The sequence below is a fragment of the Aquarana catesbeiana genome, linkage group LG05 (genome assembly GCF_042186555.1).
Source record: "Aquarana catesbeiana isolate 2022-GZ linkage group LG05, ASM4218655v1, whole genome shotgun sequence".
NCBI classification, from domain to species: Eukaryota; Metazoa; Chordata; class Amphibia; order Anura; family Ranidae; genus Aquarana; species Aquarana catesbeiana.
The window spans coordinates 132,548,997-132,574,232 of record NC_133328.1 but is presented as its reverse complement, the minus strand read 5'-3'; positions in this window follow the sequence as shown (position 1 = coordinate 132,574,232).

Below are 25,236 nucleotides of genomic sequence, written 5' to 3'. Positions count from 1 at the left end.
CAGGGACATCTGGAGGAATTATCAGTCGATCCGGTCAAATGCTTTTTCCACGTCGACCGTCAAAAGGCATAGAGGGACATCGTGGGTGCGGGCATAGTCAGTAAGAAGCAGGGTTTTTAGGGTGTTGTCCCTTGCCTCGCGACCACTAATAAAACCCACCTGGTCCAGGTGTATGAGGCGGGGGAGGAGCGGCTGCAATCTAGTGGCTAAAATTTTGGCATATAATTTCAAGTCCACTCCAATTAATGATATGGGCCTATAATTAGCGCACAAAGTAGGGTCCTTATCTGGTTTTGGGATAATGGTAATGTGGGCTTTAAGTCTTTGTGGAGGAAACGCTGAGCCTTCCGATAGGGTGTTGAACACCTTAACCAAGAAGGGGGTCAGTTGGGGAGCAAATGTTTTGTAAAATTTAGGGGTGAATCCGTCGGGACCCGGGCTTTTACCGGACGGGGTGGCCGCTATCGCTCCCATTACCTCATCCGCTGTAATTTCTTGCTCCAGCTCTTCTACAGTATCGCCATCCAAAGTAGGGAGCTCTGTTTCCTCAATATAAGACAGTCTATCAGGTTCAGGGGCAAGGGTTTGGCCAGGAGAAACGCCGGGCGGTAGATTCTAAAGTGTTTGGTAGAAATCTCGGAATGTTTGTGATATCTTGGAGGGCTCACTAAGCATTTCTCCAGAAGATGCCCGAATATGGGGTATGAATGTGGAAGACGTGTTTGGGTGGAGGGTGCGAGCTAACGGTCTACCGCATTTATCTCTGAATCGGTACTGATGTAAGGCAAGTCTGTCCACATAGGTACGAGCTGAGGCCTCATACAGGTCCTTGAGTTGGGATCGAGCCGTTGAGACTATATAAGGGTCTCCACAGTTGGGGCTCGTTTATGTTGGGTCTCAAGGTCTCGAAGCTTTTGAATTGCTGATGTTATTGCAGCTGATCGAGCCTTTTTCACGCTCACGCGGGTTCCCATCTGAATAAATGTACCTCGCAGGACTGCTTTAAGCGCCTCCCATTGTAAGGGTAGTGAGGTAGTGTCCGAGGCATGATCTATGAAAAAATTTGAAATTGTTTCTGAAACCTTGTGGGAACAATCAGGGTTCGTAAGAAGGGAATCATTCAGCCTCCACGTCCATTCTCTCACCGGCGTGGAAGGGATCGATAGTGTCAGATAGATAGGTGAGTGGTCGGACCAGACCATTGAGTCTATCTCGCATTCAGGTGACCAATCCAAGCAGCTATGGTCAAGAGGGAAGTAGTCAATACGACTATAAGAGTGGTGGACCTGTGAGAAGTGGGTATAGTTGCGATTTGTTGGAAACAGAACCTGCCAAATGTCGAGGTCATAAACGGAGGTCATAGATAGCCCATTTGAATGCCCTTAGCTTAGAAAAGGAGATGGATGAGCGAGAGGTTGATGAGTCTAAGATTGAATCCGGGGGGGCGTTAAAATCCCCGCCTATGACTAGTTTACCTTCTGCAAATTCTGACAAAATCCTCATCTACCACAGAGCAGACGATATTTGATTAGTGTTTGGTAGGTAAAGGTTGGCAATAGTGAATTTTGTGCCCCATAAGGAGAACTATACAAACACATACCTTCCCTGGGGGTCCGAGAGCTGGTCTATCAGGTCAATCGGAAGCGTTTTGTGGAAGGCAATAGATACGCCTTTGGTTTTCTGAGAGGGATATGTACTGTGGAACCATCTATTAAAGTACCTGTTGGAGCAGGAAGGGGTGGAGTTTGTGTGGAAATGAGTTTCCTGTAACAGTAACACATTGACCTGTTGTTTATGCATTTGGTAGAGGATTTGCCCTCTCTTGGATGCAATATTGAGGCCATTTACATTGTATGAACAAGATTTCAGGCGAGGACGAGATAGCACTGTATGGGCCATAGTAGAATGAGAAAAAGAAAGTCAGATTATAGAGAATAGAGGGGGGAGGAAGAGTGGGGGGAGGGAAAGCTTGTAAAGTGGCAAAGATATACCAGGACAAAAACTAGGTAGGGAGGACACCTGAATAAGGAGCCTAACAAATCTAAGGGGTCCACTGAAACGGGAGAAATCCATGCATCCATCCATGTGAGAAATCACGTAAGAAGGCACAATTCGTGCCCGGCCTATTGGGGGTGGAGGGTCGAGGTGGAGAATCTGAGCCGTGAGCCCAGTAGCAGAACAGGCATATATAGCTTAATTGAGGCACATCAGTGTAACAAAACATTTAAACAGCAGAACACACAACAGATCATCTGTGAAGGAGGGTGGCGGTCTGCGTGGGCAAATATCTCCATACAAGCCCAACCTCCCTCCTCCACAGAGGAGATATAAATCCGTGAGATAATATCATGGGGGGAAGCAAACATTTTCAACACATACCATCCACAGGCCTCAACTTGGGGCCCCGGAGATAAATCTGTGTAGTAACACTGAAAACAGTAACAATGTGTAATAACATTTTAAAGTGAGACTAGTCGGTGTAGGAGAACCCGTATACCGAGAGCTAGAGGTGCCCATGTGGATAGCGGCAAGAGACCGTGAACCCAGTCAGTCTATCTGTCGGCCCCTCCACCCGTATCCAGGTGGGACATTTCTGCTAATCACAGAGAATAGAGCAGTGCGGTAAAATATACTAGAAGCTCAATAATTGCATATCCAAAACATACATTAGGAATTTGCAGTCCTGTAGCCTCTCCCGAACCCCAGCTAGGTACAGCACACTAGCAAAGGGCAGGGAGAAGGCCCACTAATTTGGTGCACCATCTGTCTTGAGGCATTAGAGTATTATCATGTTATCTTGTCTCCCACCGTATCATATCCGGCTGTAATCAGGTGGAACAGATGAGGAAAAATGTAAAAAGAAAAAAAATATATATACAAATAAAAAAAAATAACCCCCCCCAAAAAATTTCTATGGGGGGGAGGGGTTCCAAACATCGACCTGTCCAGGAGACAAGAGATACGCAGTGTACTGGGATGGTGCTAGTCACATGGGGAGCATTGGATTGGCTTCTTGCAGCACTTTAGAGTTACCTTAATCTTCCAGAGAGGTAGGATGACATGGACTAGGGTCAATAGAGTGTGATCCGTACCTCGGGTGTCTGCGTCGTTGTGGAAAAGGGTCTCGTGTTTGCACCCTGGCACAGTCGTCTGGCGGGTCCAGCCAGTTCGGTACATCAGTTGGATCTTGCTCCAGAAAGCTGAAAAAGGCTGGGAGTTGATCCGGGTCTGAGAGGACAAATTTATGCTCAGCCCTGGTCACCTTAATACTGAAGGGGTGTCCCCATGTGTATGTTGCTCCGGCTTGGCGTATCAGGTCTAGGAGTGGGCGGACCATGCGGCGCATGTGGAGAGTGTTACGAGAGAGGTCTGGGTATAGGTGGATAGCAGAACCATCAAAGTCCATGGGACCCAAACGCCATGCCTTGCGCATAAGTTCTTTTTTAAGAGTGAACTAGTGAACCCTGCAGAGGACATCGCGTGGGCGGTCACTATGTTCCCTCCTCGGCCCCCCCACTCTGTGCACCCGGTCTATTTCAATAGGGGGTGAAGCCTCTCTTCCCAGGACTTGGTTGAGGATGGCAGTGACAGAAGGTTTCAAGTCTGTACCCGCCGTGGCCTCCGGTATGCCTTGCAGCCGTATATTATTCCTGCGGCTCCTATTTTCTCTGTCTTCTATGCGTAGTTGATGTTGTCGTATACGGTGCAAGTGCTCCTTGGAGGCCCGCTCGAGGGATGTGATGCAGGCTGCATGGTCAGATTGAATGTCAGTTAGGGCGGACACTGCGGTTTGATTAGTGGAGACCTGCTGTTGGAGGGCCTGGAGATCCCTGTGTAGTGAGGTTTCCATTTTGACCACCCAGGACTCAAACTCCGCTCTGAAGGCCGCCAGAAGGGTCGAGACTTCAGATCTAGGTGATTCTCCTGAGATTCGAGGGGCCACATCCCCAGGGCCTGTGGCCAGAAGCGGGGCAATAGAGGACCCAGATTTGGATGCTACAGCTGGTAAGTCCGAGTGCTGGACCGGGGGGTCATCTGGATCCTCGCTGCTGTCTGTTGCCGTCTGAGTGGGGGGAGGAGGCTTGCTCTTCCCTGAGTTTCGATTGGGCGCCATCTTGTTTTTGGGAGTGCGGGGATCGGGTTGAGATGTGCGGAGCATGTATCTCTGGATTGTGCCCTGTTGTAGATCCGTGGACTCAGTAGATCTAGAACTGTGCGTGGACATGTTTTCAAGGATGTGCGATGACTGAAGTATAGCCTGCCTGCTACGGGCAGCCACGGAGCTCAGCAACTCATTTCTTTAGCCAAACATGGTTAGTCACACTTCTCTGCAGAATTGTACAGATGGGGACCACAGGTGGGCGCTGGCCCTGCTGGGCTACTCTTGTGGCTGTGTAGGTAGTGATCCAGGCTCACAGGGGTGGAGGAGATCAGGAGCATATGTGTATAAAGTAGCTTGGGTGGAGCAAGATGGCCGCCTCTCTGGGTTTTCGGGGCTGTGTCTGCAGCCCACGCACTGAAGGGGTAGATGTGGGTATCTCCGTCAAGGGCCACTGTCTGCCAGTCCTGGATGCTCTGGGGGGTGTGTAAGGTTTGGATTAGGCCCAGAGGAGGAGACGGGGGGCTGTCAGGGTGTATCAAGATGGCCGCCACACTAGGTCTCTGGGGCTAGGGCTTTGGCTGCAACTGGAGCCAGATGGGGGTGGATGCTCCTTCAATATTCCCTTGGGGGCTTGATTTTCCAGGCCAAGGTGCTCCTGGGGGTGGATGGGGACGGATTGGGCCCAGGAGAGAGACGGAGAGGCCACCGGGTGTATCAAGATGGCCGCCGTCACTTACCAGGTCCCTCTGGCTGGTCTAATAGGGCGGCACAGGGAGGATTGCTGGCCCCAGGTGGCAGGCTGGATATCCCCAATGGTCGTGGAGGAGGCAGGTGGATCAGCCCGAGGCCGCGCCGGCATTGCGTCCAGGTGGAGCAAGATGGCCACCGCTCCCCATTGTAGGCCGAAGCCGCGGCCTGTCCTCTCAGGCGGATGGAGCTCCGCGATCGGTGCGCCCGCGATCCCAGGCAGCTCCTTACCAGTCTGGTGGAAGCCCGGGGCCCCCGGTGGAGTCAGTGCAGGTCCGATGGACGTGTATCACTCCGGATGTGCTCTATGGCTGCAGGAGCTCACCCCAGGCACGTCCACTCCAGAATTAAACATTTCACTGTGGAGAGTACAGACCAGTGAAAGATATTTGATTAGTTGTTCTATGCCAAGGTTTTGTGGCACCCTGGGGGTCCGTCTCGGGAGCCTTGGCAGAATTCTTAAAAATTGCCCCAAATTGCCCAAAAATTGTGCACAAGCCAGCAGGTGAGTCAAGCTTGCCTTTTTGTTACACAAAGCCACAGGTTTCCATTGTGCACCATTACATCCTTTGGCTCCGTGCCATCCAGCTATTGGCATCCTAACAACCAATGTTAGCTGAATGAGGAAGTGAAGAGAAATGCAGGAATATCAGTCAGTACCAGTGTGGAAAGGTGTATATACATTGTAGGAATAACCTTTAGGTTCGGTTCACACCTAAACCGGCCGCAGATCGCACAGCAATGCTGTCCGTCCCTGTTCTCCATTTCAGGGACGAATCAGGGCAGAATCTTTGCCTGAATTTGGCCCTGAAATGGAGGCAAAGACGCAGCCGTCCCAGAGGCATGTGAATCGGCTCCATAGAGAGCCAGTCATATTCTCCTGCTATGCAAATTGGATGCAGGAAAACCCACATCCAGTTCGCATAGGTGTGAACCCAGCCTTAATGTTGGTGTCCTATGTTTATTACATTTTAGAATGGGGTGCCTTAAAGGGGTTGTAAACCTTCGTGTTTTTTCACCTTAAAGCATTCTATGCATTAAGGTGAAAAAACACCTGGCAGGGACCAGCCCCCCGGCCCCCCGTTTTACTTACCTGAGCCCTGGAACTTGACCCAGCGGGGACACACTGTCTCTCTGTCCGGGGTTCTCGGCTCTTGATTGGATAGATTGGTAGCAGCGCAGCCATTGGCCCCCGCTGCTGTCAATCAAATCCAATGACGCGGGCGCAAGGGGCGGGGCCAAGTCATACATTCGGCTGCTATGGATGCCGAGTACTGGACTCGGGAGCGCACCCGCAAGGTAACCCTCTTGGGAGAGTGGTTCTCCTAGGGGGTTATCTGATGTGGGGAGGAGCCACGAGAGCCGGCGGGGGACAACAGAAGATGAGGTTTGGGGCCACTCTGTGCAAAATGAGCTGCACAGTGGAGGAAAGTATGATATGTTTGTTATTTAAAAAAAAAAAAAAAACCCTTACAATTACTTTAAAGTGGATGTAAACCCCATTCATGAAATTTGACCTGGGTACATATATCTGTAGTGTTTACTTATCTATCTCCAAAGCCCCAAGTTCCTTGTCTTTCTGCTGCTCCGTTACTCTGTTATCAGCGTGATAACTTCTGACAATCTCTCTGAGTAGATAAAATTAGCTGGAAATTTGTGTCGGGGAGGGTTCTTAGAGACAGATAAGCAGGGTGCTTGTCTATTCAAAGCACAGCTCTGCATATTTCTTTGTTCCTCTGCCTATGTGGAGTGGGGTGTGTGTCTTTCTTCCAATCAGCTTACACACAGTGTATGCCCAGGCTCCACACCCACTGCTGAAACAAGAAGAAACATTTCTAACACGATGTGCACTTTCTAAAGAGTCCAGAAAGCTGAAGACAGCAAACATACACTTAAAAATTATGTAGGGAGATTTGTTTAATTTATGTGTATCATCTGAGGCTGTTCACTTTACTGGGTAAATGTGAGGGTTTACATCTACTTTTCATCTTCTTTTGGTGGTATTTGATCACCTCTGCGTTTTTTTATTTTTTGCGCTATAAACAAAAAAAGAGTGACAATTTTAAAAAGCGATATTTTTTACTTTTTTGCTATAATAAATATCCAAAAAATAAATAATAAAAAAAAAAAAGATTGCTTCATCAGTTTAGGCCAATATGTATTCTTCTACATATTTTTGGTAAAAAAAAAAAAAACGCAATAAGCATATATTGATTGATGGTTTGCGCAAAAGTTATAGCATCTACAAAATAGGGAATATATTTATGGCGTTTTTATTAATAATTTTTTTTTTACTAGTAATGGTGGTGATTAGCAATTTTTAGCAGGACTGCGACATTGCGGCGGACACATCGGACACTTTTGACACTTTTTTGGTACCATTGACATTTATACATCGATCAGAGCTAAAAATAGCCACTGATTACTGTATAAATGTCACTGGCAGGGAAGGGGTTAACACTAGGGGACGATTAAGGGGTTAAGTGTTCCCTAGGTAGGTGTTTCTAACTGTCAGGGCAGTGTACTGACAGGGAGTAGAGAGAGATCACTGTTCCTGATCACTAGGAACATCAGATCTCTCTCTACTTTCCTGACAGAATGGGGATCTGTCTGTTTACATTGACAGATCCCGGTTCTGGCTCTCTGAGGAGTGATCGTGGGTCGCCGGCGGATGTCCCGGTCACCGGCCACGCGCTCTGGCTTCAGAGTCGCGCGCGCCCCCTAGAGCTCTTAAAGCTGCCAACGTACACCTACGGCGATTCACGCAGCATGCCAACCTGCCACAGTATAATGACGGCGGCTGGTCGGCAAGGGGTTAACAGCTCAGATTTAGTGACTAAGAATCCAGTTTCATTCTTTTATATTTTATTATATGGAATCTAGCCTTCTAAAATTCTATGTTTTCCCCTACAAAGAACATGCATGAAAGCTGATAAACAGTAAATGCACAGACACAGTCATCTTCCAATTCTTTCTGTCCTAATATTATTCAATATTCCATTTTTGTTCTCAGACATAAAAAATCATTTACAGACCAATCAACCCTCTTTTATTCTGTTTCTGTAAATTCATTTGAAACTCTAAAACCGTCAACTGTTAAGCAAATATTTTGGGGGAATGCCTAGCTTTTACTTTTTCTGTAACACATCCATTTTTAGAGATGCATTTCATTCCAATGACACTCATTGAGGCAAAGAAAATTCATGTGTTTAAACTCACTTTGAATGGTTTCTATGAAAACTCTCTGTTTTCTGTATACACCCAATGGTTTAGTTCAATGAGTTTAATTATGAAAAAGAAATAATGTTGGGTATAATGTATATAAGTATGAATTGAAATGTGCTATTTTGGAAAGAAAAATATTGGCTTCTTTTAAAGCTGTCGGGCTCAGCGTGCGTTTGCAGTCTTGAAAGAAATTCTATTCATGTATTGGCTTGGCTGTGCATGGATTGGTTCCAATGGGAATGTAACATACTCAGTGAAGCTGCATTGGTTTCAAAGTGTATTTATATGCTCAGTGAAAGCATACAATTTAAGGAAATTAGTGGCCTTGTGTACTGATAAAGAAATATCAATTTCACTGCACATTCATGAGGAAATAACCAGTTTTGGAAAGGCAAAATTGTTTTGCTTATAAATTTAGTTATGAGTAACAAAAATATTCTGGCATTGTCCTGGCAAAATAAGGAAAGAAAATATACTGTTAAGGGGACTGAAGCAAATATCACCGGGCAGTAGAGAAGGACCGTTCACACCTAGGTATCCCTGGTATACTTACTTCCATGTTTTCAGCAGATTTATCCCTAGAAATGTCCTAGCATTTAAAACTGACCAACTGCAGATTTGTCACTAGAAATGTCCTAGCATTTAAAACTGACCAACTGCAAAATGTCCTGTTGTTCTGCTTGGCAATGTCATTCTTTACTAGGGATAAGGTAAAAATCATAAAAAAAGCACTTATGTTATTTTCACAGTTTCAAATTGGTTCTAAAGGCTCAAGGTTTTTTACCTTCATGCATTCTATTCATGAAGGTAAAAACCTCCTGTGTTCAGCAGCCCCTCCAGCCACCCAAATAGTTACCTGAGCCCCATCGTGAGTCAGAGATGTGCATCAGTGTCTTGGGTCTCCAGGGACTCTCCCTTCTCATTGGCTGAGACAGCAGCGGGAGACATTGGCTCCTGCTGCTGTCAGTCACAGCCAGTAAGCCAGTGAGAAGAGAGAGGAAGCGGGTCCGAACCGTGTCTACTCAGGAGCCCCCATAGCAAGCTGTTTGCTCTGGGGGCAGGAGGGTGGAACCAGGAATGCCGGTGGGGTACCCGAAAAGAGGAGGATCATGCAAAACCATTGGACGATCCTCTCTGCAAAACCAGACACAATCAGTTTGCTGAATCTATGACAAACAGAAACAGGTGGTGATAGAAAGCAAACAATCCCATAGGTTGTCTTTGAATCCAAGAAGTCACTTAAAGTTTATAAATAGCCAAATCTTTTTTTTTATTTCTTTTTTTTTTTGCCATATATAGAGTAGGGAAGGGCTAAAACATCTGATAGGTTGAGGGGGGGGGGGGTTGCTGTCTATGTGGAGAGATTTTCCTGTATTTTCTATCCCAGGGATGCTACAAGTAATGAGGGGCTATCCCCTCTTAGACAGTTGCCTATTGAAAGATTTCCTCCCACCTTCTCACCTTTTGTTCTGGTGACAAAAGAAACATTTGGACTCCCATCATTTTCTGTGACAGTGGACCCCAGGTTAAATAGGATGGGTGAATCTCCCCAGAAAGGACAGAGAGAGCAAAGAAAAAAATCACATACAGTACACTTTGCTTCACCTAGGGCCAATGCCTATGGATAATTACCCCTCTGAGGTTCATGCCATTTTGCTGTAATATGTAGACATTTGTAGAAAAATGTGTTTAATTTTGTTTCGCATATATTTATTATGTTACTAATTTTGTTTTGTTAATTTGTTTCGGAATTTGTTTAGTTCAGTTTAATTTCATTAAGTTTATTTATTTATTTTCTAACAAATTCCAAATTTTCAAAATGATTTTAATTCAGATCGTTTGAAAAATTATTGACTGATTCTAATTCTGTGTGAAGAATAGCTGTCAGCGAACTTCCCCACTGACAGCTGAAATGTAAACAAAAGAATGCTGTCAAGGAAAAATGCAGAAAAAAACAGTGTGATGCCCGCCCCCCCCCCTCCATACCAGGCCAAAATGTAAAAAAAATAAATAAATGGCATGTCCCCCCCAAATATCATACCAGACCCTTATCCAAGCATGCAGTCCGGCAGGCCAGGAAAGGGCGGGGATGAGTGAGCGCCCCCCCTCCTGAACCATACCAGGCCACATGCCCTCAATATGAGAGGGGGCTTTGGGGCAGGGGGGCTGGCTGGTGGTTGTGGGGGTCTGCGGATGGGAGGCTTATTGAAATCTCTTTAACAATGGGGGGCCACCAGATCCCGCCCCCCCATATGAATAAATATGGGGTACATAGTACCCCTACTTATTCACCAAAAAAAATTAAAAAGTAAAAAAAAACACAAGTGCTTGACACATCGTTTATTAAAAAATAGAAAATAAAAAAAGTCCCCTGGTGTAGATCCATCATGATGCCAGCTGCCACCGCTGACCCAAAAAGAGTAGGAAAAAAAACCTCCGGTCCCAACAAAGGCTCCCGTCATCTGCTAGCTCCGCCGACTGACAGTTCTTAAAAATCTAAGCGGCCACCTAGTGGCCCCGCCCCTTGTGACATTATCGACCCAGCATGCCCCAGTCCATGATATCACAAGGGGGCAGGGGTCACCAGATGATATCATCAGGTGTCCCCGCCCCCTTAGTTATTTAAAAAACTGTAAGAGGGCTCGCTCACCCCCCCTTTCCTGGCCTGCCGGGCTGCATGCTCAGATAAGAGTCTGGTATGGATTTATTTTATTTTGGTGTGGGCCTGGTATGGATTGGGGGGGACCTCATGCTGTTCTTTTTATGCATTTTTCATTGCCGGCATTCTTTTGTTTACATTCATCTGCCAGAGGGGAAGCCCGCTTAAAGCTGATGAGTCATCGGTTATTAAGGATGCGACGGCAACCAACTATTCATCACACAGAATTTAAATCACTCAATCATTTTTTGACTAATCCAAATTTGAATAGTTCCAGAAATTTGGAATTTGTTAGAAAACAAATATATGAAATGAAATTACACGAATTTTAACAAAATGTGTTACTATTTCATTCGGAGATTCGGATACATCTGAATCTCCGAATAACCAAAATTTTGTCCGAGTTTATATTCAGACCGGAATGAATTGCATATGTCTAGCAATATGTGCATTTGCCATAACATCCCCACTTATCTCTTATCTTAGTATGCCCTCTGACCCAGAATGCAGCTGCCCCACCATTTGCAGCAGTGGTGAAATGACTGGGCACCCCCCCTAAATAAATCTCACATTGAAGGAGCAAGCTATTATTTTGTATGTTGCATGGGGAGGCAGAAGGGTAACTTAAAAAAGTGGCCATTGTAGATGTTTTAGATTTAGTGACAGCGCTAATTATGGGAGTCACTGCTGCTTCACTGCTCTAAGGAACAGCTAGAAGAAAAAAACACCAGTGTCATTACACAATACAGAGACTCACAACCGTCACCAGTGTTTTTGCTAAATTTCTTAAAAGAGAAATTCAAAAACTCAGGCTGCATTTTTTCTTGTTACTTGGCAATAAAGCCAATAATTGTAGATACTTTTTACTCCTATAGCATTTTCTGTAAAAGTAGATTTGACACAGTTTAAACACGTGCCAATTTCAAACCAGAGAGGCTGACGACCTGTATTTGGCAAAGCTTGACAGCAGAGCTGACACTTGTTAATCATTTCTAACCAAAACGTTACATCACTTGCACTGCCCTTGGCCTTAAGCTATTTACGGCAAAGGCACAGTGTTTTTGGGGCTTTGTAAATCCTACCCAGACTATCCTACTGAAGAAAGCTGTGCCCTTTGTGGTGAATCAAAAACACAAGTTCTTGACAAGTCGTTATTAAAAAATAGAAAATAAAAAAAAGTCCCCTGGTGTAGATCCATCATGATTGCGGGCATCAATCACGATGCCCGCTGCCACCGCTGACCCAAAAAAAGAAGGAAAAAACCTCTGGTCCCAACAAAGGCTTCCGCCATCTGCTAGCTCCGCTGACTAACAGTTCTTAAAAAGCTAAGCGAGGGGCCACTCGACTACCTCATCATCCTACCCAGACTATCCTTCTAAACAATGCTGTGCCCTTTGAGGTGAGTCCTGCTTAAACTTTAATATAATTCAGTAGCCGCCTGCTTCATATAGATGAATTTCTCTCTGATGAAGCAAATTAAAATGTAATATGATAAACTGCACATATCTATTTTATCTACTAAATTAAGATTAAACTCATTATATTTTCTTTATTAAGACCTGCAAAAAAGGCTTTCCTCTCTTAACACTTTCACACTTATAACAGATTTTAAAAAATCTGATAAAATACTGTTTATTGCAAATCTTTAACAAAGAATTAGTCTGCTTGAGGAAACTGTCAATATGTATTTAGTAATTGGGATCTGAATATACTGTATTTTTTTTGAAGGGGAACAAAATGGGTAAAATTGAAATACATTGCTGCACTGGTTGCTATTTTGAAAGGCAAAAAAAAAAAAAAAAAAACTGTAATGAAGGTATACTTTAGGTTAATATGAATCCCTAAATCTCGAATCATATAGGCTTGAAGTAGAGGTTGGAGGTTATACTTCTGCATAGACGTCAAACCCCTGCCAGTAATGTACAGCTATACATTTTCTGTTTTTACAATATAACTTATGCATATTTTTTAGTTGATTTTATTTTTTTCAAAATATTACTGCTACTACTATCTCTAATAATATTAATAATGATAATAAAATAATAACAACTAATTGATTTTTTATCATATTTCATAAAATCATATTTAATTACGGGTATGTACTCAATTTAAACTATAGTATGTAGTTCTAAAATGTTTGGTTATGTCTGTGCAGTTGGAGAAGGCTCAAGAAAATAGCAAGGTAAATAAATATGCAAGACAATCCTTCAGGGGAATTCACTGTTCTACACACCTTCTAACTAACTGAATGTGATTTTTCTAATCAGAGCCAGCATTATCTCTTTTTTTAACGTCTTGGGCCTAAAGAAGCAGATGTAACTCACGATGATGACCTGCGTTCTGTGGGAGAAAGAACCAGGTGGCTAATTGTCTGTAAAGCAAATATGCTGATAATTAGCGAGAGAGCACAATGCCACAGAAGCCTAACCACCAACCTTTATTTAAGTTAAGGAAATGGGTAGGCAAATGATGCAGCTGCATCTTCCCCTGACAAGTTAATAAGGGTACCATACTTCATTTAACAGTTGTACTAGCCAAAGCATGCCCTTAGGACCTGACATCAATGACTCTTGAATTGTAAAGTTAAACTGTATAAAATGAGTATAACAGTAGCAAATAAGGCTTTATTGTAAGGGGGCATTGTGGATATCATAGCCCTCCCACATGTATAAATACAGAAAGGTGAATGTTACATAATACTTTTCAGGATGATTACTGCATACACCTACATACCTTTATTTAGTTGTCACTTTTTTAACAGCATGAATAAACTACTTTTGATTCTGAGATTCCAGATGTAAATTTTCAGGGCCAACAGGCTCAATGGCACAATTTAAACCTGGATTTAGCTGTAAGGGTCCTGTCACATGGGCGGCCCGCCTGGTGGACTCCGATTTGCTCAGCAGGGGATCGATCCGCTGATCCCCGCTGAGCAGATGATAGGTCCGTCTCCGCTCACTGTGCTGAGACGGACCTGTCAGAGCCCCGCTATGGGGAAATCGGATGACCCCATCTGATATGGGGAAATCGGATGACCCCATCTGATCTGCCAGACTGATAAAAAATAGGGTCACCATCCATCTGGATTTCACAGACAGGATTGGATCGGATAGCAGCGGGTGTCAGCAGACATGTCACCGCTGACATCCGCCACTCTGTATGAGTGAATGGAGGCTCCGATCAGGTCTGCCTGAAAAACTGACCGGCGGACCTGATCGGAAAGCCCATGTAAAAGGGACCTTAGGCTATCACAGACCTGTCGATAAACTGATATATCAGAAGAGTTGCTAGCATTGTAAAAGACCTTTGGCATCTTTGGGCACCCTGTGAATGGTGGGTGTGGCCAAATTGTGTTAATAATGGGAGGGGCCTAAAGGAGCATGCATAAAAAATTTACCTCCTTGTACTCATAAAATATGTTTTAACTTCTGTGCCACAAGCAATAGTCTCACAGACATGTATAAACCTCAGCACCATCATTAAAAATTAAATGCTTCAATTACATAAGCTTTTTTTGCAGGCTGAAACTAGACAGAGCGTTAACACTTTGTCTAAGCCTACCTTAAAAAAGAACTTAATTTTAAAAAGTTGAGGGCTGCTCAGCAGCAAAACTTTGAAGACAATTAAAACTTTGGCAGAAATATGTAACGCACTTAATAGTGTATATAGCGCAGAAATCTGTAAGGAGCAAAGTGCAGGGAGCGGCAGTGTGTAATGCGAAAAGTGCAGGGGTCAGGGGAGTATATAACTCACAAGGTGCTCTGGTCAGTGTCTGGTTTAGGAGTACATAGAACGCAGAGTGGATGGGTCAGGAACAGATAACACACACAGAGTTCAGGGGTCAGCAGTACATAAAGTACAGAGTGCAGTGGTCAGGAGTATGTAAAGCACAGAATGCTGGGGTAAGATTTGTCTAAAGCACACAAGTAATGGCCAGGTGCACAGGAGTGCAGAAGTACAGAATATGTAATGCATGAGTGCATGAGTATGTAATGCAGTGTAGGGGGCTCTGAAGTACAAAACAGAGAGGGTGCATAAGGATGTGTAACCTACAGAGTGCAGGGGTCAGCACAGTCCGACCTATATATAAGATCCCTGACGCCTACCAACTTCTATATGAGACCTCCTGAAACCTACAGTGCAAAATTATCAACAAGGAACACTCTCCTCCACTTTCCCCTCTCAGACACCCCCCCCAAAACAAATCCAGCACTAATCTGCATGCTTACACCCCAGGCACACATTTCCTTTGAAAGTAAAATTCTCCCCAAACAAAAATGCAACCCCCTTTCAGTACAAATCTCCTCCTGCTGAATTCCCCCCTACCAGCAACCCCCCCATATCCTCCCTCCCAGCAAAAATGCAGCAAACATTTTCTACCTCCACTCAAATCACCACTCCCAGAACAAATTCCCCATCCAAAATCCCCCCTCCCAGCATAGGTCCCCCCCAAACCCCATTCAAAGCACAACCCCCTCCCCCAAAATTCCTCTCCTAGCACACATCCTCTTCCTCTTCCCATAATCCTCCTTCTCTACACACAACCCCCCAAAATAAAGATCCCCCTTCTCAGCACAAATCCTCTCGCCCCCAGCACAAATCCTATACCCTCCTTCAAAACCCCCTCCTATCACAAACCATCCTTCCACTCCCAGCACAGATCTGTTCCCTCTCCCCTCAAAATCACCCTTCTCAGCACAGATTCATTCCAGCAAAAACCCAGTCCCTCTCAGCACAAACCTTTGCTACCCCTCCTCCAGGTCATTGTGTCCCCAGTACAATTCCCACCTCCCTCCCTGAACTTACAGACTTCAGATGCAGTTTAGCAGACATTTGTTCTTCTATCCAGGTTTCTCCTTTGTCTTGTGTCATTTTACACATCAGAGCCAAGGAGGAGCACAGGAGAAGCTTCCCTCGGCTCTGAAGTCTATCGGTCTGACAAGCAACCAGCAGGGAAAAATGCCAGTTGCTGTAGTGGCAGATGATCACAGTGGTGGGCCCCAGAGCACCCCACAGGAGATGTGGGACATGTGCCCTGGGTAACCATCCCTAGCCACGCCACTGTGCAACATCCAGATATTTGGCACCAAAATTAAACTTTAGGATTATGTGGGAAATATTGTACAGTTTTACATGTGTGGACAGATGCTGACATGGTACAAAGTGATTTTTAAACTGCTTACAGTCTAAACCATAATTGATTAGATGGAAGAATAATTTATACCCTGCAAAAAAAAAAAAAAAACAGTCATAGTGAAATTGGCCCTAAATTACCACAGCCATGGCCATGTTCAATGGATCTAAAGCAGTGTTTCTCAACCCTTTTCCAGTCAAGGTGTCATTGAAAAGCATTTTCAGTCTTGGGGAACCCCAGTCTATGGCTTGGTTCACATTACTGCTTGTAATGGAACGCGTGCGTAATCACGCACATTCCTGACATGCAGGCCAACACCCTGCTCTTTACTGTAGCAGACTTGCACTGGTTCCATTAATTCTTAGCAGGAGGAAATTCAATCATTCTTAATGGCACCCCCACCCACCCATTGGAAAATGCAGAGTGATTTAAAAAAAGGGTGTGGGGACTTTCTCTGAGATCCTGTGGATAGGGGAGCCCATTGAGAGGAATGGGCTGCCCAACATGTAACACGTAGCCACACAGATGTGAACCAAGGGCTGGTTCACATCTGAGGTTGGAGGGGGTGGTAAAACCACACAGTTGAGCCATTTTTACCACCCCTGACTGCTCCCCTTTAGCTGCAGAGGCAGAAGCTGTGGTTGTACACATGCCGTGGCCACAGATGGAAGTAGAAGATGAAAGTTTTCCTTTTGAAAGAAGACACAGGAAGTGAAAAAACACATCACGGTAGGGCTTAGTGATGTTATCACGCCACCAGGAAGGAGCAACCTCAATACTGGAACTTAGCAATACTGTGATCGTCTATCTTAAAGGAACCATGTACCTGCATATGTAATCCATTAATTTTTATGGTGGTGCACTACTGTTGATTAGTGCACTAACATTGTGAGTGCATTTTATTAAGGTTTTAATATTTAGTGTTTTAAACCAGAAACCTTAGTATTAAGTGATAAAACACTATGTGCAGTTTCTATTCCGTTTGAGTTACTGGGACAAGGAGAGTTTGCTTGTACTACCAAAAACATATAGATAGCCCTGGAGAGATCAATCTGAATAAGGAGTTGGTGATTTGGAGTTACCATTATTGACCCCTCAATGGGGAATGCAAATATAGAAGTTGATAGTTGTCTGGAGTCTCATATAGAGGTTGGTAGGTGCCAGGGGATCTTATACAGAGGTAAGTAAGTGTCGTTTTTTTTTAATGATGGTCGGTAGGTGTCTAAAGTTTTATAAAGAGGTTGGTAGGTGTCAGGGGTCTTATATAGAAGTTGTTAGTGTCAGGAGGTCTTATATAGAGGTCATTGTGCCAGAGGGTCTTATATAGAGATTGGTAGGTTTGAGGGGTCATATATATAGGTCAGTAGGTGTCATGATGTCTCATATGGAGGTAGGTAGCTGTCAGGGAGTCTTATATAGAGGTTGGCAGGTGTCGGGGGGGTCTTATATAGAGGTCAGTAGGTGTCTGGGGTCTTATATAGAGGTCTGAAGGTAAAGCAGAAAAAGGAGCTGCGCTAATTAAATAGTGGTATGAGGTAATAATCCATATCCTCACACAGTGAACAGAGGGTATGCTACAATAAGTGAAATTGTAAAATGAATTGAAATAAGGTGAATAAAAAACAATATAACAGTAAAACAAATATGATATCAATGCAATGATAAATAAATAAATTGATAATGATGTGAAATCAATAAATGAATAAATGCTGACGCTTAAATAAATAAATATTAACACCTAAATAGAGTTCAAAATGTTAAACTCTGTAAAGAACAAATCATGTGACTGAGTGAACAAAAGTCCATGTGTGATAATAGTGATCATACAAAATCAATCATGGATCGCAACGTGCATTTAAAAATAAAATGACAAAAGTCCATGCAAATGAACTGGTGACTCTTCTATGGTAATATAACGCTGGACCTCCCAGAAAAAGTAACAAGTGAAAAATGCCTCCACCACAGTAAACACTTACCGGAACACGGTGGTCCCTTATTACAGGGGACCACACTGAGCAGATGGCTGTTACTAGAGGTCGACCGATATATCGGCCGATATTTGGCGTTTTTTTCTTAATCGGCATCGGCCGATTGTGCTGATAAAAAATGCCGATATAACTCAGCGTGACTTGCAAATGACTTCTGAAGTCAATACAAGTTGCCTGTATTCTTCTGTGAAGCACTTCTTTCCCCTCTCTGGGCAGCCTGCCAAATCTGATAAAAAGAACCTGAATTGATACAATGTTTACACTTCTGAATGAGCTGAACTCGTTTAACCATTTAAAGACTAAATCTTTTCTGACACTTGTTGCTTACAAGTAAAAATCCTGTATTTTCTGCTAGAAAATCACTTAGAACCCCCAAACATTATATATTTTTTTTTAGCAGAGACCCTAGGGAATAAAATAGTGGTTGTTGCAATATTTTATGTCACACGGTATTTGCGCAGCGGTCTTTCAAACGCAATTTAAAAAAAAAAAATACACTAATAAATTTAAAAAAAAACTAAGCAGTAAAGTTAGTCCATTTTTTTTCGTCCAAAAGTTTTGATTACCTGTTTTTGTGTATTTATTTTTAAGATATAGTTTTTTTTTATATTTTTTTTTTAGCTAAATTCTACATACAAGTGAACTGATTGGAGGTTTGTTTTGTTTAATAAATGTTTAAATGTAAAAAATTTTCTTTATCACTTTAGGTTGCTTTCACACTGCAGCGGGCATGCGTTGACGGTAAAACGCTGCTAGTTTTAGTGGCGCTTTACCGTCATTTTAGCGGCGCTATTCGGCTGCTAGCGGGGAGCTTATAACCCAGCTAGCAGCCGAGGAAGGGGTTAAATGCGCCCCTGAAGCGCCGCTGCCGAAACGCTTTGCAGGCGCTTTGGCAGCGGTGCGCATTCATTTCAATGGGCAGGAGTGGTGGAGCAGCGGTATACACCGCTCCAAAGATGCTGCTTGCAGGACTTTTTTTTAACATCCTGCCAGCACATCGCCTCAGTGTGAAAGCACTCGGGCTTTCACACTGAGACTGCAGGGGAGCCGTTTTACAGGCACTTTACAGGCGCTAATTTTAGCCCAAAAGCGCCTGAAAGACACCCCAGTGTGAAAGGGGTCTAACTGTTAAATTTTATGAGATGAAGGAAAAAAAAATCGGCCTAATATATCGGCCCAAAAAAATCGGCATCACATATCGGCCATCGGCCACCGAGATTTCTAAATATCGGCATCGGCATCGGCCAGAGAAAAACCCATATCGGTCGACCTCTAGCTGTTACCCCAGCCCGGGATCTCTGTGGCACACACTGAGCCCCTCAGCCACATTAGAGATGGTCCGCAGGTAGGTCAAATTGAGCTTGTTGTAAAATCCCCATAAAACAACAAAGGCTCACATAGTGTAAAACCCTTCACATTTATACAAATGACAAAGACAAATGGACACTTACAGTTATGCAGATAAAAACAGACATAAAAATCGAGCCAGCTGACCTCGAATACAGCCCGTGGCTTCCGGGACCAAGCGTATAGTGGTGACGTCAGTACGTCTCTTCTTCTCCCTACGCGTTTCATCAATAGGATGTCGTCACGGGGCATTTCTGTAGGTGTCTGGGGGTCTTATATAGAAGTTGCTAGGTGTCAGGGATCTTATGTAGAGGTTGGTAGGTATCTGGAGTCTTATATAGTAGTTAGTAGGTGTCTGGGGTCTTATATAGAGGTCTGTAGGTGTCAGGAGGTCTTATATAGAAGTTGGTAGGCGTCAGGGATCTTATATATAGGTCGGTAAGTGTCCGGAGTTCGGCGACAGTTTTTAAAGCATTCAAAAACATTGCTCTTGGTGTAGAGGAGGGATTTGGGGTCTTTCAGACCCCAGATCTCTCCAGAAAGAGTATCTGTAACATGCCTATTGCTCTCACAAGGATGTTTACATTCCTTGTGAGAGCAATAAAAGTGATAAAAAAAATGTAAGCAACACTCATCCTTCGACTCCACCAAACCTGCTGTTCCCCCCACCCCCCAGTACCTCAGAGCTGATGCAACATCCCAGCCTAAACACTGCCATGCTGTGTTACAGCCCATATGCATGGACGATAGGAGCCACACTGGGCTAGAGCTGCTGACAGATTTCCAGGCACAGACTGAAAAGTGGCTAGCCCCCCAACATCTTCATCTATGCAAATTCGCTTTTTACTAACTTACTGGCTGCCCCTGATCTGAGAAAAAATGCCCGCCACATGTTTGTAACCTGGTGGTGAAGCTGATCAATTTGAAAGACTGGCTTACAAGAGGTCCTTCACAAAGCTGAAAGGGTTTGTGGCAACTTTAGGCAGCCATGGCTTGACTGGTCAAAATACAGTGCCAACATGAGCTTCCTGCCAGCTGCCTTAACTGTGACATGCCTATGCAATGGAACTTAATATTGGCCAGACTGTAGAGGCTGCACCAGCAGCAAATGTCATCAATGAGTACCTTATGCGTGTAAGGTAAGGGGACAGGCTCTGGGTAACTGTGGTTCTAGACATGTTCAGTTCGTTTCTTTCCAAATAAATATTCGGACAAATTTTTCTTTATTGGGATATGTCCGAATACACAAATTAGAATAAAAACAAAGTTTACCGAATGCTCCGAATACTAAAACGAAATTCGACCACATTTTCAAAATTCTAATTAAAATTCAAATTTTATAGGGGGGCGTGTCCAAGATGGCCATCTGAGTGGTTGCATATACCGGAGCTCTGCTGGCACAGGTTTAAAATCCTGTGTTCCCCTGGGCACTGTGAGCAGAGCAGCAGAGGAGAATATACCCAGGTGAGACACCGCTCATCCTAGGCAGCCGTGGGTGAAGGGAGGAGGATCCGATTCTTGCAGAAGGAGGAGACGAGTTCCCTGTCCCCCCGCCCGCTCGTGTGGAGAGCCACACCACGAGGCAATCTACAACACTGTCCCGTCTGGGCACTGTGTGCGGAGCAGCAGAGGAGACAACACCCGGATGGGACGTCACTCATCCAGGGCAGCCATGGGTAAGGAGAAGAAGCTCCAATTCCCACAGTCAGAGAAGGTGAGAACCTCGCCCCCCATCCCGCACGTGTGGAGCGCCGTGCTGGGAGGCGTAACAGACAGAGCCTCCAGAGCCACAGGAGTCAGATGTCTCCCCTCATCCCAGCTTCGTTGTAGACATAATGTCAGCAATAGCTGTGTGTCAGGCCACCCTCACAGCTAAAATAGAAGTGGTGAAGCTTGATATGGGGGTGATGAGACAGGATGTGGACAAGCTCAGATCCCATGTTTCGGGGAGACAGAGCAGCGAATCAGCCGCACAGAAGATACGATCGCTGAGCACTCATCGGTGCTGCGCAACCTACAAACAAAGATGAAGGCAATGGAGTACAAGGCGGATGATGCAGAGAACTGCAACAGGAAGAACAATCTCCGTATAGTGGGCTTGGCTGGAGGAGCGGAGGGCGCCAACCCAGCTGTGTTTGTAGAGGAGTTACTGCGCAGCCTGCTGCCTAATGCACAATTCTCCCCCTACTTTACGGTAGAGAGAGCACACCATGTCCCCCCCAAACCGAGTATCCTGGGGGCCCCACTATGCACCTTCATCCTGCGGCTTTTGAACTTCCGAGGCAGAGATAAGGTACTTCATGTAATTCACAGAAATTTTTAAAAAAGACATATGGTAAAACTAATTTCCGAAAACAAATTCCGATACAAACGATACAAACGAATCAACTGAATTTAATGAAAATAAATAGCTAGATTAATGCATCTAAATGAAACAAAACAACACAATTTTTTCGTCATGCACATGGCTATGGGGCTCTTTTCACAGCATCAATAGCTCATCATTCAATACCTGTATAGCACTTTGGAACCTTTTGCAAAGGTGACCAAAATGGTGAGCTACAATGAGGCAAGGATTAAGATTAAAATGCCTTCTTGTGTTCCTCCTGCATAACACACTCCATGGCTTGATAGACAGTAGAGGCACAGCAGCAGGAGGAGGATATGTCCTTGCAGCTGTCTTAGGACCAGTAATATCCTTGGCCTACTGATTCCATCTCTGTGAAGCATAACGAGAAGGAGAAGGATTGGAGCGCTGTTGGTGAAGAACATTTCACCCCTCCCAGACCCCAGGAGATGCACTTAGGTGGGGTGATTGTTGAAAAAAGTATTGTCCTCTAGGACACTGAAGACTCTAGGGCCCTCTTCTACAGGCAATTTGTGGCAAATGGGATCATTTATGTTCAAACTCCTGTTCAATGCCCACCGGAATAAAAACCTATATACAAGTTATTATTATTATTATTATTTAGGCGGAATTATTGCATAGCCAACATAGCCCATTGCCTGATGTGACACACAACCTGTTGTTAACACAATCTAATGTACAATAACATTTTCCAGACTGCTCCCCTGCCTAGCAATGCCATTTGTCTGTGCACCTAATACCCAAGTGCAAATGGAGTAGGGAAAAAAGTGTGCCCAAATCTTTTATTCATTAGCTTTAGGTGTACTAACACATACGGGCAGCATAGTGGCTAAGTGGTTAGCATTCCCACCTGGCAGCAGTAGGGTTATCGGTTCAAATCCCAACTATGGTACTACCTGCCTGGAGTTTGCATGTTCTCCTTGTTCCTGTGTGGGTTTCCTCCCATACTCCAAAGACTTGCTGGTAGGTTAATTGGCCCTAGGATGAATGTGGGTTTGGCGACCTTAGATTATAGTTCCTTGAGGGCAGGGACTGAGGTGAATGTATAATATACTGTATATGTAAAGTGCTAAGTAAATTAACTATGCTATATAACTACCTGTAATAAATAAATCTTAAAATAAATAGTGGAAAATGTCTCATTTAACCCCTCCACCTCCAGGGAATGCATGGCTATGACATCCAATCCTGCTAGTGTGATACTAAAGCTAGCCAGTCTACCGAGGTAGGAGGAGTCAGTACAAGACAGTTGTTCCCAAGGGCAAGAAGAAAAAAATTGACTCTAATGGGAGCAAAGGCTATTCCACCACATCCTGAAAATTGGATCAAAAAGCTCCAGTTCATACAGATGTCCTAGACTTACCAACTTCCATTAACTGCAGACAATAGGAGTCAGGCCCCCATCTAGTCTATGTAGAAGCAAACACCACAATAATCACAAAAAGTCAATGCAGGGACCTGAAAAGGTTTTCTCAAGGTGTATGCATTTTCCACAATGTGTTTTGCCAACAGAATGGAATAAGCCAAGTATTGATTGCTTTTAAAGAGACCAGACATTAAAATAACGCCTGTTATATATAATTGTTAATTGCTGCTTTTATTGCAATCAAATTATTATTTTGCAAGTCTTATACAGTTTTCTAGTTTTACTGCTATAATCAATATAATTAAGACCAGTGTAATATATATGAAAACACCTGCCTTCAATAAACTATGCTATTAGAATAATCTGCTTTCTTGCACCTGAGCTTCTCCCCACCATTCACATATATGCCCATTGTTGTACTAATTTTATATCGTTCCAATACATAAACCTATAATATTAAACATGGCAAAAATTTGTGCTGGATTGCAGTTTTTCTACAGCAATTAGGTAGCACAGTCATCATAAACCGTATTGTAAACATGTAAACGTTATTCACATTCAAATAAGCAAATATAAAAGACAGCACTCTCTAGGTAATAGGCATTATTTGAGTACAATAAAAAAATAATGAGTAACAAATCCTTGAAGGCTGACGTAGTTTGTACACAAAAAGCTTTATACACTTGTAAAAATTGAAAGGATTTTTATAATTTAGGAGAAAGAAGACCAGTTTTTGTCTGGGTTTATATATAAGGTTAAGAGTGCAAAATAAAAATTAATCATACCATATCAGTAAATACAACACAGTAACTTCAGCAGTTTATTCTTGGCCTTTGCCGCTGACTGGTCATTTTAGAATATACTGATGTAGTTAAACTATATAAACTTAATATCTTAAACTGCTGTAAGGTACTTAAGTAGAATTACAGAAGTCTCTGGAGTAGTGAATTATGACTTGGTGCAATTAATAGTTCGTTATCACTTTTGAGACAGCAATAGTCAACTAAAAAAAAGGCTTACTTCTAAACAGTCCACTATTTATGCATTAAGGTTGCATTTTATAACATTAACTAAAAAGTCACTGTGACGGGAGGGCCTGTGGAACTCAGAATCCCTTGGAAAGTAGGGGATATCCTTGTTTCAGCTCCTCATCCACCTCTTATGTGTAAGTCACCCTGTGCTATCCTGGCACAGAGTGAGTGAGAAAATATATCTTGGACTACTTAAAATGGGACAGTAATATTTGTCCACAATATCTCCCAGGATGTATGTAGAGACTATTATTGTTTTGTTTGATTCTGAACTCAACCTGTTAATCAAGTGAGCTGATCACATTAGCCTCCAGGACTGGCTAGGAGACGAACTGTTGATGACTAGGCTTAAGAGGGGGAAGATTGTTGTTTGTATTGTTAATTGTAATTAGCTCCTGCTATTGTGTTTATACTACTGTGTGAAGCTCGGTGCCCACAAGTCTGTGTCCTACAGGTCATGTCTCTGAGTCATCTGGTCTGGATAAATGATTTAGACAATTAGCTCATGTTAATTAGGTTAGCTTTGAGTTATCCTGCTGTATAAATTTGTGTGAGATCTCAAATAAAGAGTTAGTCCTGATGTACTCCAAGACTGGTGTTGTCTAGTTCTTGGGGGTTCCTATAGCCAGAACCATTGGGCTCGTGTTCCAGAACTTAGGAAGCGGTATACTGACGGAAGCACTCAAGCGGCGTGTGGGACGTTCCGTGACAGTCACATTTTATTGAAACAATACATAGTGGTGTAAATATTCATCAGAATTAGGTGGAATGTTGCAGTCAAGGATTTTGATTTGTTTTAAAATTCCTCCTTGGTAATATTTTAGTTGTTAGATGTACTCATAAGTGCCCTGCATTGTCCTCATGGAAGCTCTGTAGCTATGCTTCTATATAACTATTTAATGTACATGAATACCTTGAATATGTCCTGCACGCATTAACAGATTAACATTAAAAGGACAAAAAAACAAATAATAAGCAGCACACACATAGTAACAGCATGTAAGCTATAAAATGTTATCATTGGCAAGCATGGCCCCCTTCCTAAACAATTCCTGTATGGAACGCAGTTCCAATTGGTTATCTAATCCCTTGAGTTGTGGAGCTGCCACTGTTATACTATTGTAGGGATCTGCTGCCCTCTACTGTTAGCTGCTTATATCACAGTGTTAGGTATAATTATGTATTAGTTCATCCTGTCTCTGGGGGGCTGGCTTTAAAAACCCAGAAGAAGGAAGTGGAAAGAGAGAGAGAGAGAGAGAGAGAGAGAGA